Consider the following 15,399-nt stretch of genomic DNA (forward strand, 5'->3'; position numbering starts at 1 on the left):
ACCCACCTGCATGTGGTCACCTCACAGTGTCAAATGCCTGACACCAAAACCTAGTGGCTGAAAACAAAAGTCCTTTGTGGTTTCTCGTGGTTTCTATAGGTCGGGAACTTCGGAGTGGCTCAGTTGGTAGCTTCTGGCTCAGGGTCTGTCTGTGGTTGGGGTCATATGGTGGCTGGAGATGGAGTCATCTTGAAGGCTTCTCCCCTGTCACGTTTGGGGACAGGGTTTTGAAGACTCAAATAGCTGTGGCTGCTCAGGCATCTCCTCCTACTCCCCACGTGGTGATATTTCTAACATGGAAGTGTCATACATGTGCCATACATGGCCAGACTTTCAAAAAATTTTTTATTTATTTATTGAGAGAGAGAGGACAAACATGAGAAAACATCTGTTGATTCACTTCCCGATGTCTGCAGTAGGGCCAGGGCTGCGCCCTACCTTGGAGCTAGGAGCTCAAGCCATGTCTTCCTTGTGAGTGACAGAAGCTCAGTTACTTGAACCACAATCATCTGCTGCAGAGTCTGCATTAGCAGGAAGCTGGATTCAGGAGCCAGAGCTGGGAATTGAACTCGGGTGTTCCAGAGTGGAGTGTGGGTCTCTTAACCGCTGGGCTAAATGCCTGCTCCGTGGCCAGACTTGGTACATGGCATCTGGAGGCTCTATGGGTGCTTGTACTGGGTGGGGAGGCGGCCAGGCAGGTGCAGCATCCTCTCTGAGGACTTCGCCTCCAAAGCCATGCAGCTTAGCTTCAGCTCACTCTATTGAGTGAGGCAGTTACAAAGGTGTGCCCCAGGTCAAAGGAAGGGACAACAACTCCATCTGTCTCTTCCAGGAGTGTCAGCATTACATTGAGCACAGAGAATGGGATATACATTGGTGTGGCCATTTTCACAAAATAACGACTGCCATTACTGTCCATCTGTCAGTCTATATAGCTACTCACTCATCCGTCCATCCATCCATCCATTCCCATACCTACCCACCCATTCTGGCATTACCTCTTCCTCTGTGTCTTCCATGTGACTGTTCATCCATTGTCTCATTGCCTTACCCAATATGTTCTGAGCATCTAATAGGTACTAGGTCCACTGGGGACTTTGAATAATGAGTTCAGAGTGGGAGAGAGACTGGTATTTATCGAAAACCTGCTCAGTGTTAGTCTCTTCATCCTCGAAACAACCGCATGATACAGAGTTATTATCTCTTCTGTTTTATAGGGAGGAAATGAAGGGCACGAAGAAGCTAAATAACTTCCCCAAGGTCAAACAGCAAATTAGCATTAGGGCCAGGACTTGAACTCAGACTCCTAACCACTGCCCAGGGCTGCATTCTGGCTTTTGAGTGTGAAATCACTCTCCAAGAGTTGATTCCCCACTTGTGTTTTTTTTTTTTCCCAAGTGAAAATAGTTTTTTTCATCTATACAAATAACATGTTCATTACAAAAACATTCAAGCAAGACAGAAAAATAGGAGGATTATTCTTAAAAAAATCCTCTGAATTCCTGAGATAACCACTGTTCACATTTTGGTGAACATTATTCAAGCCATTTCTACATATTTAAGTATATATGATTACAGTTTTACACAAATGGGATTATATTCTACATGCTGTTCTGTAGCTGGCCTTTTTTCCTTCTAGACTCAAAGATGACTTTCATCATCACTGAACACAGATCTTTGTTATTACTTTGCTGACTACACTGCATTTCCACTGTATATCTCTCCCCAAATTTTATGTTCTCTTGAATTTTAGTGGTTTGCAGTGTATCCTTATTGTAAACCACCCTGTGAGAAGCACCTTTGTACCGTCGGTGTTTCTCATCTGTATGGTAATTTTCTGAGCATCACTGTGGAAGGCTGGTTGTGGGGCCCCAGGAGAGTCCCGTCAGATGCCCCCAGAATGGGAGTTTCTGGTAACATTTCTAATAGGAGGTGGTGAGTGCTCATTTGACACATCTTGGCTTTCCTGGCATTGCCAGTATTTTTAATCTTTGATAACTCAATAGGCAAATTAATGAGGTGGAGGATGGAGTGTCTGTTTTGTTTTTATTAGCCATTTGCATGTTGTCTTCTATGAATTACCTGTTACTGTTTTGCCCATTTTTCTCTTTAGTTGTCTGTGTCTTTCTTTATGTTCTTGTTTTAAAAGCACTTTGGATTTTAGAGCTATTGACTGTGGTTTAGATCCCAGTTTTTGTTTTTTAGACACTTAAAAATAATCTAGGTAAAGTGATTTAGTGACATCATGGGTGGTTGAGTAAAGTATTTACCTTTAAATATATTTATAGCTCTGTGTTTTAGATTCCTGTGTGTGTGTGTGTGTGTGTGTGTGTGTATCAGGTTTCAAAAGACTTGCCCACATTCCGAATTGATATTGAAAAGGCAGCATACAAAATGGTGGAGATATTTGCAGATCAGATACATATGATAAAGGATTAACATCTGGACTGCATGAAAGAGCTCCTACAGATCAGTAACTAAAATGCCAAATAAGTTTACTGAAAAATGGGCGACAGACTTGAACAGGCGTTTCTCAAAGAAGAAGTAGAAATGGACAAGATATGAAAAGATGCTCAATGTCACCAATTATTAGAGAAATGTAATGCAGAACCATGTTATCACCTCACATCCATTTGTGTGGCTATTGTTAAAAAAATAAGTGTTGGTGAGGATGTGGAAAAATTGGAGCTCAACTGTTGGTGCACCTTCAGTGGAGAACAGTATGGTGGGTCCTCAAAAAATTAAACCTAGAATCAGCATATGACCCAGTAGTCCCACTTCTGGTATTCAGCTGAAAGAATTCAAAGCACAATCTCAGAGATTTGTACACCATTGCTAAGCAGCATTCATAATAGCCAAAAGGTAGAAGTAACTCGGTTGTCTATAGACAGAAGAATGGATAAACAAAATATGGTACATGTTTAAAATATCATATATATAAAATTTACTATTATTCAATCTTTGTTAAAAGATTTGTTTTATTTATTTGAAAGACAGAGTTTGAGAGAGAGAGACAGAGAGATTTCCATCTGCTGGTTCACTTCCTAAATGGCTGCAAATGGCTGGATCTGGGCCAGTCCAAAGCCAGGAGCCAGGAGCTGCTTCTGGTCTCCCACAGGGGTGCAGGGCCTTGAACACTTGGGCCATCTTCTGCTGCTTTCCCAGGTGCATTAGCAGGGAGCTGGACCAGAAGTGGAGCAACTGGGACTCGAACTGGCGGCCATATGGGATGCCATTGTCACAGGCAGTGGCTTATACCTGCTACGTCACAACACCAACCCCTATTATTCAGTCTTAAAAAGTAAGGGAGGCTGGCGCTGTGGCTCACTTGGCTAATCTTCCACCTGCGGTGCCAGCACCTGGGGTTCTAGTCCCAGTTGGGGCGCCAGATTCTATCCTGGTTGCTCCCCTTCTAGTCCAGCTCTCTGCTGTGGCCCGGGAAGGCAGTGGAGGATGGCCCAAGTGCTTGGGCCCTGCACCCGCATGGGAGACCAGGAGGAAGCACCTGGCTCCTGGCTTCGGATCGGTGCAGTGCACCAGCCATGGTGGCCATTTGGGGGGTGAACCAATGGAAAGAAGACCTTTCTGTCTCTCTCTCTCACTGTCCAACTCTGCCTGTCAAAAAAAAAAAAAAAAGTAAGGGAATCCTATCATATGCTACCACGTGGATGAACTCGTGGGTGCTCTACTAAGTGAAAGAAAGAAGTTTCAGAATGACATGGGCTAGATGACTGTCCTCATGAGATACCTAAGAAACAGAAAGCAGACGGGTGGCTGCCAGGGCTAGGGGAAAAGGGAATGAGAAGTCGTGCACTGGGTAGACTTCAGTAGAAAGGTTTTGCAAGATGGAAGTGTCCTAGAGACCTGTGCAGTGACATAGCTGTACTTAGCACTAGCACACTGTACGCTTAAAAATGGGTAAGATGGTGAAAGATGAAAGTTAAACATTTACATTACCTCACAAGTCAATTTTTCTCCCAGGAATGTGCATACCATAAATACTTACTGTGCCTGAATACCAGGCAGTATGTGCATGAGTGCTCACATCACAGTAGAATTGCTTGTAATATGAAATACCTGGCAACAGAGTCAGAATTGGTAAAAATATCCACCCCTATTTCAGCTATTATTTCTATTATTTCCAGGAGCCAGGAACTTCATCTGGGGGCTCCCACATGGGTAGCAGGTGCCCAAACACTTGGGCCATCTTCCACGCCTCTCCCAGGCACATTAGCAGGGAGCTGGATCAGAAGTGGAACAGCTGGGACATGAACCGGTGCCCATGTGGGATGCTGGCATCGCAGGTGGCAGCTTTATCTGCTGCACCATAACGCTGGCCCCAGATTTTGTTTTCTTATATGAGGTTTTAGATGATTTGTCCTGTCTGGAGTATGTTTGGCTTAAAGGAGGGATATTAAAATCAAGCTCTATATTTTTCCAAATGGTGAGCTACTTGCTATATAACACTAATAATAGAAGGTTCCATCTTTTGTCTCCTGATTTCAAATGCCAGCCTTTATCTTATATTACATTTCTGTCTGCTTGTGCTATTTCTGGACTCTTTGTTATGTTCCCTTGATGGACACGTATCACACTGTTTTAATTTGATCACTTTAAAATAAATGTGAACACTAGAATCATGTCCTAAGAGCAGCCTTAGGAAATCAGACAGATTGCCACCTGTGCTGGTGAGCTGGGGCCCCTTCCTGGCACATAGACGGAGTCGGGCCAGTTGTATAAGATATGGCCACTGAGGGTCTGTGAGATGAGCTGCCTTGCTGTAGGAAGTAGCAGAGTGGCAAGTAGAGCCTGGCTCTGTCCAACCCCAGGGCCTGTGGAATTCTATGAGCAATGCACCAAGTCTCATGGATGCATAGTTGTCTTCCCAAGGGACGGTATGGAGCTTGGCCTAGTGTGCTGCTAGTACTTGCTTATTGAACTAAATGAGTGGTGGCCATGGCTTTTCTGAAACAGTTCCCCAGCTGCAAGCAAGTATATGCTAATGTTTGTTTTAGTAAGCTAATTTTTTAGGAAATATTTTTTATTTATTTGAAAGCCAAAGTTGAGAGAGTGAGTGAGAGAGAGAGAGAGAGAGATCTTTCATCTGTTGGTTCACTCTCCAAGTGGCTGCAATGGCTGGGGCTGGACCAGGCCAAAGCCAGGAGCTTCATCAGGGTCTTGCACGCTGGTGTAGGGGCCCAAGCATTTGGCCTATCTTCTGCTCCCTTCCCAGGTGCACCAGCAGGGAGCTGGATCATAAGTGGAGTAGCCAAGATTGGAACCTGTGCCCACATGGGATGCCAGCATTGCAGATGGCAGCCTAACCCGTTATGCCACAATGCTGGCCCTAAGCTAATTTGTAAATGAGTCATTTAATGCTATTATGTGAAATCAGAAAGTAGAAAAATAAAAAGCTTACTCTAAATAAATTTACAGCCTCTTACAGTCACTGTTAAAATTTTGGTGCACTTCCTTCTAGTTATTCTGTAAGCACATCTTGATTATTTAAGTCATAATATATTAGACTTTAGCTCCTGCCTTTTCCTCCCTCCATTTTTTTTTCATTTAGCTAAATGAAGCTGCTTTGTCTTTTTAGTAGTCATTTTTTAAGACCACATAATATTCATAAGAGAGTTTATGTAGGCCATACTCTGTTGCACATTTAGGTTGGTTCTGATTTTTCATTTGTTTTTAAAGGTTTATTTATTTATTTGAAAGTCAGAGTTGCACAGAGAGAGAGAGAGAGCGAGAGAGAGAGGTATCTTTTATCTGCTGGTTCACTTCCCAGATGGTCGCAGGGGTCCAAACATTTGGGCCATCTTCCTCTGCTTTTCCCAGTCCACTATCAGGGAGCTGGATTGAAAATGGAGCAGCTGGGATGTGAACCAACGCCCATAAGAGATGCTGGTGGCTTTACCCGCTATGCTGCAACGCTGGCCCCCTAACTTTTCATTTTTTATAGAATTACACTGTAATGAGTGTATTCCATGTGTAAAATACTGTGATATTTAAAAACCATCTCTTGCTGAATTTCTAAAGAGAGATGGGTCAAAGGTAGATAAAGTCGTTTCAACACATTTCCTCACATCCTGCTGCTGCCTCTCTGGTGTTTGTTGGCATCAGGCTTTGGGAATATTGATTTGGAAAAGAAGTATGATAAATTCTTTAGGAAAATGTTTTATTGACTGTTCATTTGAGACCCTTCATATGCATGGATTTCAAACCTTTTTTTTTCTGACAAAATAAGCTTATTTTGAAATTCCATTCTTCCACAACCTTTTTGAAGTACACTTGTATGTGCAAAAAAAAAAAAAAAAAATACCATTCGATTCCACAGCTCTCCAAGGTGATCTCTGTTAATTTCACGTCTATCTTTGCATTATTTATATGAATACAAAATTTTTCAGTAAATTACATTTAATCATATTTTATTAGCCAAAAAGCTCTAATAAGTAGTTCTCCTGCACTTATGCTGAGAGTTCATTTTTGGATGATGGCCCTTTGTCTTTCAAGATCTGAAACATCAAATGGATTTATCCATCCACATGACCATCTAATAGTCCGTATTTGTGCTGGCTGTGGGTGACAACCCTAGATAAGTGTCTGTCTATAGTGTGTTGTAGACAATTTCAGCGCCCAAAGACTGCTTGCCGGGGGTTGTGGAGGGAGAAATGAATTCTGGGAAGGAGAATCCAGGGCAGCTTCCTGGGGGAGTGGCGTTTGAGGTTAACCTTGTATTTGTGATTGTCGTCGCATGAAGTTTGTAGGTTGACAGACTAGGAAGGGCGTTCTCACAGCCCTGTGTTTTTCTGCCTAGTAACACGATCTGTCTCATTCATTCATGTTTCTGTACTCGACGCACACTAAAGTTTTGTAGTTTCCCACATATACCTTGGGCATTTATTTTTAATGTATTCCCAGATAGCTGGTATTTTTGATGGCAATTGTGAGTGGAATCATTTCCCTTGTATATTTTGCCTGCTTAATGTGGGTACATAGAAAAGCTGTTGATTTTTATGCGGTTGTTTTTTAGTGGATAACTTGTGTTACCTGCTTAATTCCAGTGGTTTCTTGTGGTTCTTAGGTGGGAGAAATACCATATGCAAATAATATTCATCTGCCTCTTTTGCAAAATTGTCTCATTTCCCCCTTATATTATGCATCAACTAGGCCTTCTAGAACAATTTGAATAATAGCAGGGATAACAAGTATTGTTGTATTGTCTTATTTCTTACTTTAATGGGACAGATTCTGTGGTTTTGTAATCAAGTGTGATGTTTTGTTTTGGTGTCAGAAATCCATTCTTTTTCCCTGAGTGAGCACCCCTTCGGGTTGCTCATGGAGTCCTTGGGAACATTTTATCAAGATGGAGGCGAGTGGTGTGACCGGGAGTGTTGTGTCCTTTTCTGTGTCCGAATTTTTCTTTCGAGGTAGAGTTTGAATCGCTCCCCTCTCCCACCCCCACAGTAAAGCCAGTTCGTAATAAAAGGGGGGAGAGACCGATGAATTTTTAACAAATGCCTTTTCATTACGTAGCCAGATGGCCATATGGTTGCCTTCCTTTGATCTGCTGATGTGATGAATTATATTAATAGAATTTCGAATATTAAACTGTCCTGGAAGGAACCCATTTTGTTCATGGTGGTTTAGTCTTTCCATGTATCATGGGTCCATTTTGCAGTGTTTGTGTTCTGTGTGTGTTCATTAGTGAGAGTGCCCTGGGGTTCTGCTCTGAGTGTGCTCTCTGTCACTCTTCAATGAGGGTTGTGCTGGGGGGTGGCTTAGACGTTATTTTCGGCGACGTGGAACGTGGAAGCATCAGACATTTGGAATTGCGGACTAGCTGGTGGTGGCTGCTGAGACGGCTGTGTTGAGCAGGATTCTGAGGCCTCGTCACCTGTAAATCGTGTAGTGCCTTGTCAGAGCGAAGGACATGAGAGTTGAAGGGTGTATGCCAGATGTTTATCTGTCGTCCCTGTCTGGGACTATTTACAGTGCACAGGAATGATCTCTTTTGAAAGTCTAAAATAACTCGTGGCTAAAACTCTCTATCTTGTTGGTTTTTTGGAGATAATTATTTTCCGGTTTAATCCTTCCTTCCATAATTTTTTCTTTTTGGCTTTTGCTCTTCACAAGACAGTTTTGCTCATTTATAGTCTCTTAGAAATTTATTCATTTCATGAAGAAGTTGAGCCATAGTTGCATAGAACATAATATGATGTTGTTTTTTGAAAATTTTATTTATTTATTTATTTATTGTTTTGACAGGCAGAGTTAGACAGTGAGAGAGAGAGAGACAGAGGGAAAGGTCTTCCTTCTGTTGGTTCACCCCCCAAATGGCCGCTACGGCTGGCGCTGCACCGATCCAAAGCCAGGGGCCAGGTACTTCTCCTGGTCTCCCATGCGGGTGCAGGGCCCAAGCACTTGGGCCATCCTCCACTGCACTCCCTGGCCACAGCAGAGAGCTGGACTGGAAGAGGAGCAACTGGGACAGAACCGGCCCCAACCGGGACTAGAACCTGGTGTGCTGGCACCGCAGGCGGAGGATTAGCCAAGTGAGCCGCGGCGCCGGCCATGATGTTGTTTTTTTAAAATGTTATCTGTATGGTTTTCTTTCCTAATCAGATTTTTAATAGTCTTTTTTTTCTCTTTATTTCTTGGCTAAATGACTAGTATCTAGTACTGTTTTATTGTTTTTTTCATATTCCTCCTAAATTTTTAATTTATTTATTAATTCTAATGATAGAAAAAGTTTCTGAACTTTACTTTTATATTAAATAAATCTACCCTTTTTTATTTTTAATTGAATGCATAGTTACTTATTATTTTTTCTGTTAAATAACAAGAGAGCTTGATGAATGAATTTTCCTCTGCGCACATGTTTGGTCATCCCACGGACCTTACTGTGAAGTATTATTAATCCTCTGAATATTCCACAGTTTTAGTTTTGATATTTTCTTTAGCTTAAACATTATTTAAAAGTATAACTTACATTCCTATTTAAATACTTTTTTATATCAGTGTTTATTTTTGTTGTTTTAGTTTATTTTTAGAAACTTTTCAGTAATAGTTTTGCTTTTTATAATTTATTGAAATTTTTTGATTCCTTTTTAAATGTTAATTTGTGTAAATGTTTCATTTGCTTGCAAAATAAGTTATTTCTGTTTTTAAGGTTTATTGTTTTCCTTTGTACACATATACCTCGTTTTATATGTTGTTAACTTTATTAATTATGTTTTTCAGGTTCTCTATAGGGACCTGATTTTGTTACGATGTTTTCCTCCCTATAATTTCAAGAAATTGAGTTTATTCTGTTACTGTCATTCAATTCTACAAAATTTCTTTTGATTTTTTACCTTTTGCCTTAAATATTTTACATGCTATATTTCATTGCCAGATTACTTCATAGAAATGTACTTGTCTGATAACATTTTATCATGGGTTGTACCCTTAATCTGTAAAAATAGGCCCTTGGCCTATTCTGTTTCTACTTTCCACTGTGGCTTTTCTGATTTTTATAATTCATTTCCTGTTTTCAACTTTAATTTTTTTTGAGAGTAGATTTTTTTTTAATTGACACATAAAAACTGTCCATGTTTGTGGGGTAACTTTCATCTTTAGTTCTAAGGAGTTTTAAGCACTTCTTGCTTTGTGTTGTTGGAATTAACCAGTTATAGTTTTACATACTTGTTTTACTTTTTCTTTCTATACCCTTTAAAAAAGAACTATATTTATTTTGGATAACACTTAGTTTTTTTTTAAGTTGTATTTACTTATGTGAAAGGCAGTGACAGAGAAGGAGAGACAGAGAGATCTCCCATCTGCTGGTCTACTCTGTAGATGCTGACAATAGCCAGGGCTGGGCCAGACTGAAGCCAGGAGCCAGGAATTCATCCAGGTGACAGGAACGCAAGCACTTGGGCCATTGTCAGCTGCCTGTCAGGTGCATCAGCAGGAAGCTGGATCTGAAGCTGAGCAGCCGGGACTTGAACCTGCACTCCAGTGTGGGATGTTGGCATCCGAACCCACTGCCCTGCAGCACCTGCCATGGGACAACATGTATTGTTTCTTAAATATATATTTAAAAGCTCAGAGTTTGAAAGTCTGTGTGTTTTTTTTTAATATGGAACTTACCGTATTTATATTTATTCTAACAGTTTTTTAAATTAATTACAGTTTTCCCCCTAGGTATTTGTTTAACTAAGAAGATGTTTTTGATTCCTTCTCATGTGAACGGCACCTTGGATGAGCACAGCACTTTGGGGTTGTCAGTTTCATCCCTTGCTGCTCTGTAGTCTTGTGGTGTTGGTATCGTGGGAGGTAACTCAGAGGCCACGTGAGATTTTAACTTTTGTAAACCACCTGTCCCCGCCTTCCCGAATGTCCGTGTTACTGTTTTTTCACCTTTAAAATGGAAAGGTTATTCCAGGCCGTCTCTGTGTGCTGGTGTCTTTTCAATAGTTTGCGAGGTGCCTGGAATGCACTTCCAGCGGGCAGGTGTAGCTCTTAGTAAGAGGGACATTGTCGTTCCCCCTGCTCGGCCGGACTCGCAGTATCCGCGCGCATAAATACATGTAAATCCTTAGAACCCTGCTGCTGCTTTCCACAGTGACTTCCCCTTTCGATTACTTTCGTCTCTTATTTCTGCCCTATGTATTTTTGTATGTATTTTGTAAGCGTGACGCAGGCTTCTCCTTTGCATCGCTTGTTTGCTTTTCTGCACTAATAGCTCTGCTATTTACCGTTTCTGACCCTGGTTTGAATTCTGCCGCGGCGTTCGTTGATTCATTGCACGCTTCGTACTCCTTGAGCTCCCCTTCCTACTTCACTCTCTTCTCGCCGTTAATTTTATTGAGCGTGCAGAGGAAGAGTGTGTCTAAAATTTATTTCAGTTCCTCTAGTAAAACTGCACGTGCGTGTTCCTTCTCTGGATCTTGAATAGAATTCGTTTTGTCCTCCCTCTTTAAACCGCATTCTGCTGCCTTTGCTCCCTGCGTGTGCTTGGTCTGCGTTATGTCCCGAGAGGGGCTGGCTGGCGACTTTCTGGAAGCGTCTCGCGGGGCCAGCAGCGAGGTGGTCCCCACCTGACATCTGCCAGAAGGGAGATTCCGCAGAAGGTGGTGGCTCGTGCGTGCGTGACTCCTGGATTTTAAAACCTTTTTTTTTTTTTTCAGCTTTTAATTTTGGTCCAGTGCCCATTATGACGTTTACTGCTGTAACCCTTCTCCAGTGTGACGTGCGTTCTTGGTGTTGGGCTCCCAGCCTGCAGAGCGCTGTGCATCTTGCAGAACAAACTCCGTACCCACGGGGTAACTTCCCGGGCCTGCACCTGCCAGCCCCTGGCGGCCGCCACTCTGCTCCCACGTCTGCCCGGCATTGATTGCCTGCGGTACCTCGTGCATGTGGAGCTGTGCAGTGTTTGGCTTTTCGTGGCTCCCCTTAGGCGTCAGCCATGCCTAGCCCAGCCCCCTCGTTTCCGGGGGCTGGCCGGTGCGCCCTCGTACGGATGTGCCGCACTGGCTTAGCCGTCCGTCGTCGATGGACACCGCACTTGCCTCTCCCCTCCTGCTGTCGTGCAGCAGTCTCTCTGAACCCCGGGTGGCTCTCCCTTCAACACCCTGCATTCAGTTCTTTGGGGCGTACACCTAGGCATGCAGTCGGGGCTGCTGGGCTCATGACGTGTTGACAAATGGTCGTTTTTAAATGCATGCACGGTAGTAACCTCATCATTACTTTGGGCGGGCTCCCAGGTGAGACACAGGGAGGCAGAGTGACTTCTCCAGGGCCAGAACCCAGGCTCCTGTCCCTGGCACCACCTCTTGCCTCCATTCACGGGGGCAGCTTTGTCTCCAGGTTCCCTTTCCTTGAAGCTCCTGGTCTTTCTTTCCTCCCCACTCTCTGCCATCCTTCTGGCAGGCCTTGGGTTCTTTCGTGTCTCTCAGCCTCAGTTTCTGCATCTTTAAAATGGGTGTCTCCTCTCCTGCGCCCCCAGCTGGGCAGCTGTTGCTCCAGCCTTTCCCTCTCCGAGCTTGGCCGGTGCTGCTCTCCCAGACGCTCGCCGGGAACGGATCTTACGGCTGAGCTAGCGTCTGCTTCCCCATCTGGTCCCAACTTTTTCTTAATTACCCACTGAATTGGCTCTAACAGAACGCTGACAACTTGAATGAGACATTAGCTGATACATCAGTGCCCGTGCCAGGGCCTCACGGGCTTTTCTGGGACACGGCGAGCCAGGACCCAGCGAAACCCCGGATTCCCTGGCGCGGGTCCTCGTTTTAGCCGCGTGGTTGGTGCCAGCCAGGGTGCAGCGTCATCACAGGGTCCTGGAGCTCACAGAGGCCACCTCCCGGTGGCTGCCCTCTGGCCCGAGGCTGTGAGCTCACAGACCTGGAAGCAGGCTTTGTCCTCGGTCCTGCCTCTCTCTCAGGTCCTCATCCTCCGTGTCTTGGGTTCCAAGTCACTGTTCTCAGATGAATCTGTCCTGTTTTATTTCTTCTCCGCGTTCCTAACAGGTCTGGAAGCTGTGGGAGTGAGGGTGCCGTAGAGGGAGGGAGGGACACGGGCCTGGATGGCGCGGGCCTCTTGGTGCCTCCTGAATGCCTGGTTGGCACCCGTGTAAAAGGGCTCGATGCTGGCTAATGAAGGCTCTCCTGACCCCTGTGACTCCTGCAGAAGGGGGGGTGGGGGGCTCTGTTTTCTCGCCGTCGGCAGGTAAGTAGAGCCAGCCGGCCTGCAGTCACGGCTTCTGCTGCAGCTTCTTCCTGTGTGACCCCGGGGGAGTTGCTGAAGCTCTCTGTGCCTCAGTTTCCTCTCTGTAAATGAGGGGTTTGGCAGCCCTGTTAGAGAGATAGTCATGAAGATTAGCTGAGTTATAGGAGGACACATAAAGGACCAGCACAATGTTACCCTTTTTAGCTTATGCGCAGCCGATTAAGCCAATTACGGGTTTAGGGTTCATGGCCACATTTGATTCCCGTGCCATGTGCTGTCCTTTCTTGCCTTGCTTAGTGTTTTTTTTTTTTTTTTTTTTTTTGACTGGCAGAGTGGACAGTGAGAGAGAGAGAGAGAGACAGAGAGAAAGGTCTTCCTTTGCTGTTGGTTCACCCCACAATGGCCGCTGCAGCCGGCACACCACGCTGATCCGAAGCCAGGAGCCAGGTGCTTCTCCTGGTCTCCCATGCAGGTGCAGGGCTCAAGGACTTGGGCCATCCTCCACTGCACTCCCGGGCCACAGCAGAGAGCTGGCCTGGAAGAGGGGCAACCGGGACAGAATCCAGCGCCCCGACCGCGACTAGAACCCAGGGTACTGGTGCCTCAGGCGGAGGATTAGCCTAGTCAGCCACGGTGCCGGCCGCCTTGGTTTTGAGCCTCATTTTCTCTGCCTGCTCTGCCCCTTCCCCCCATCGCCAAGCCCTTCATGCCAGAGCCTTTCCCGCGCATTTTCTGATTTATTCGTGTTCTTAGAAGTGTATACTGTGGGGTAGTGTTTAGATCTTGTTGTTTCTGTTGTTCGAGATCATACATGTGACCACCTGCTGGGTGAAGCCGCCACCACATTTCAGCCACTCACAGCCATATTTCATCTGTCTACCTCTGAGCATTTTCATCTGTGCCTGGCATTCCAGGATCAGGATCTACAAATTTGTCATTGGATTTTTGGATTGGGCTGCTCAACTGATGAAGTAGAAATAGATAAAACACGGCCAGCACCGCGGCTCAGTAGGCTAATCCTCCACCTTGCGGCGCCGGCACACTGGGTTCTAGTCCTGGTCGGGGCGCCGGATTCTGTCCCAGTTGTCCCTCTTCCAGGCCAGCTCTCTGCTGTGGCCCGGGAGTGCAGTGGAGGATGGCCCAGGTGCTTGGGCCCTGCACCCCATGAGAGACCAGGAGGAGCGCCTGGCTCCTGCCATCGGATCGGCGCAGTGCGCCAGCCGCGGTGCGCCGGCCATTGTGGGGTGAACCAATGGCAAAGGAAGACCTTTCTCTCTCTCTCTCTCTCTCACTGTCCACTCTGCCTGTCAAAAAAAAAAAAAAAAAAAAAAAAGATAAAACATAATAAAAAAATAAAAAACTCTAAAATCTGAATCACTTTTGGCCCCAAGCATTCTGGGTAAAGAGTACACCACCTGTCCCATAGCTTATGGAGGCAGTCCCCTTCTGATGGGTATTGTGGAGGTTCCTGTTTTTCTGACTGCTGTGAGCAGAGAACCAACAGTTCTTGCTTGTGTTGATCCACGGGGTGATGAATTCTTTTAGACTTCGTATTTCTTTATCTTGCCTTTAGAGTTCAGTTCTAGGCCCACCGTTGTTCCCTCTCAGTCCTTTGGAGACGCTGCTCCACTGTCTTTTGACTTCATTGCCTGTGACAAGAAGTTGGCTGTAATTCGTATCTCTGTGTCTCTGTAATGACTTTAACATTTTTTCTGACTGCCTTTAAGATTTTTCTCTTCATCTCTCATTGTAAGCAACCTGACGATGACGGGCCTGAGGTAGTTTTGTGTGTGTTTACTTGGGATTTATTGAGCTTCTGGGTTCTCTGGGTTCATACTTGGTACCAAATTGAAAAGCTTGTGGATGTTATTTTTTCAAATGTCTTTTCTTTGCTTGTACCGTCCCCTTCTGTTTTCAAGGACTCCAGCTGCATGGCTATTAGGCCTTTGAATCTATTCTGCAGGGGGCCAGCACTGTGGTATAGTGGGTTAACACCCTGGCCTGAAGTGCCGGCATCCCATATGGGCGCTGGTTCGAGTCCCGGCTGCTCCACTTCCAACCCAGCTCTCTGCTGTGGTCTGGGAATGCAGTAGAGGATGGCCCAAGTCCTTGGACCCCTGCACCCGTGTGGGAGTCCCAGAAGAAGCTCTTGGGTCCTGGCTTTGGATCAGTGCAGCTCCAGCTGTTGTGGCCAATTGGGGAGTAAACCATCCGATGGAAGACCTCTCTCTCTCTCCTCTCTCTGTGTAACTCTGACTTTCAAATAAAATAAACAAATCTTTAAAAAAAATAATCTATTCTGCAGCTCATGGATGGTATGTTTAGTGTTTCCATTTTTTGTTTCTGTGTCTCATTGTTTATTGATAGCTCCTGTTGTTGTGTCTTCAAGTTCATCAATCTTTTCTTCATTAGAATCTAATGCGTTCTTAACACTACCTGGTGTACTTTTTTTATACCAAACATCATATATTTTAATGTCTAGAAGTTTGATTGGGGTCTTTTTTTAAAAAAAAAAAAGATTTATTTATTTGAAAGACAGAGTTGCAGAGACACAGTGGCAGAGAGAGAGAGAGAGAGAGAGAGAGAGATTGGTCAGTCTTCTATCTACTAGTTTACTTCCCAAATGGCCACAACAGCTGGAGCTGGACCAATCCAAAGCCAGGAGCCAGAGGCTTCTTCCAGGTCTCC

At 44.7% G+C, this 15,399-nt stretch overlaps 1 protein-coding gene across 7 annotated transcripts in view; it reads left to right on the forward strand.

Moving 5' to 3' along the window:
• ZNF618 (zinc finger protein 618) overlaps positions 1-15,399 on the forward strand; it is a 183,639-nt gene that overhangs the window by 14,048 nt on the left and 154,192 nt on the right. The gene's annotated exons all lie outside the window — the stretch shown is intronic.

Source organism: Oryctolagus cuniculus, chromosome 1 (assembly GCF_051225735.1).
Source record: "Oryctolagus cuniculus isolate XC-2025 breed Fujian yellow rabbit chromosome 1, ASM5122573v1, whole genome shotgun sequence".
Classification (NCBI taxonomy): domain Eukaryota; kingdom Metazoa; phylum Chordata; class Mammalia; order Lagomorpha; family Leporidae; genus Oryctolagus; species Oryctolagus cuniculus.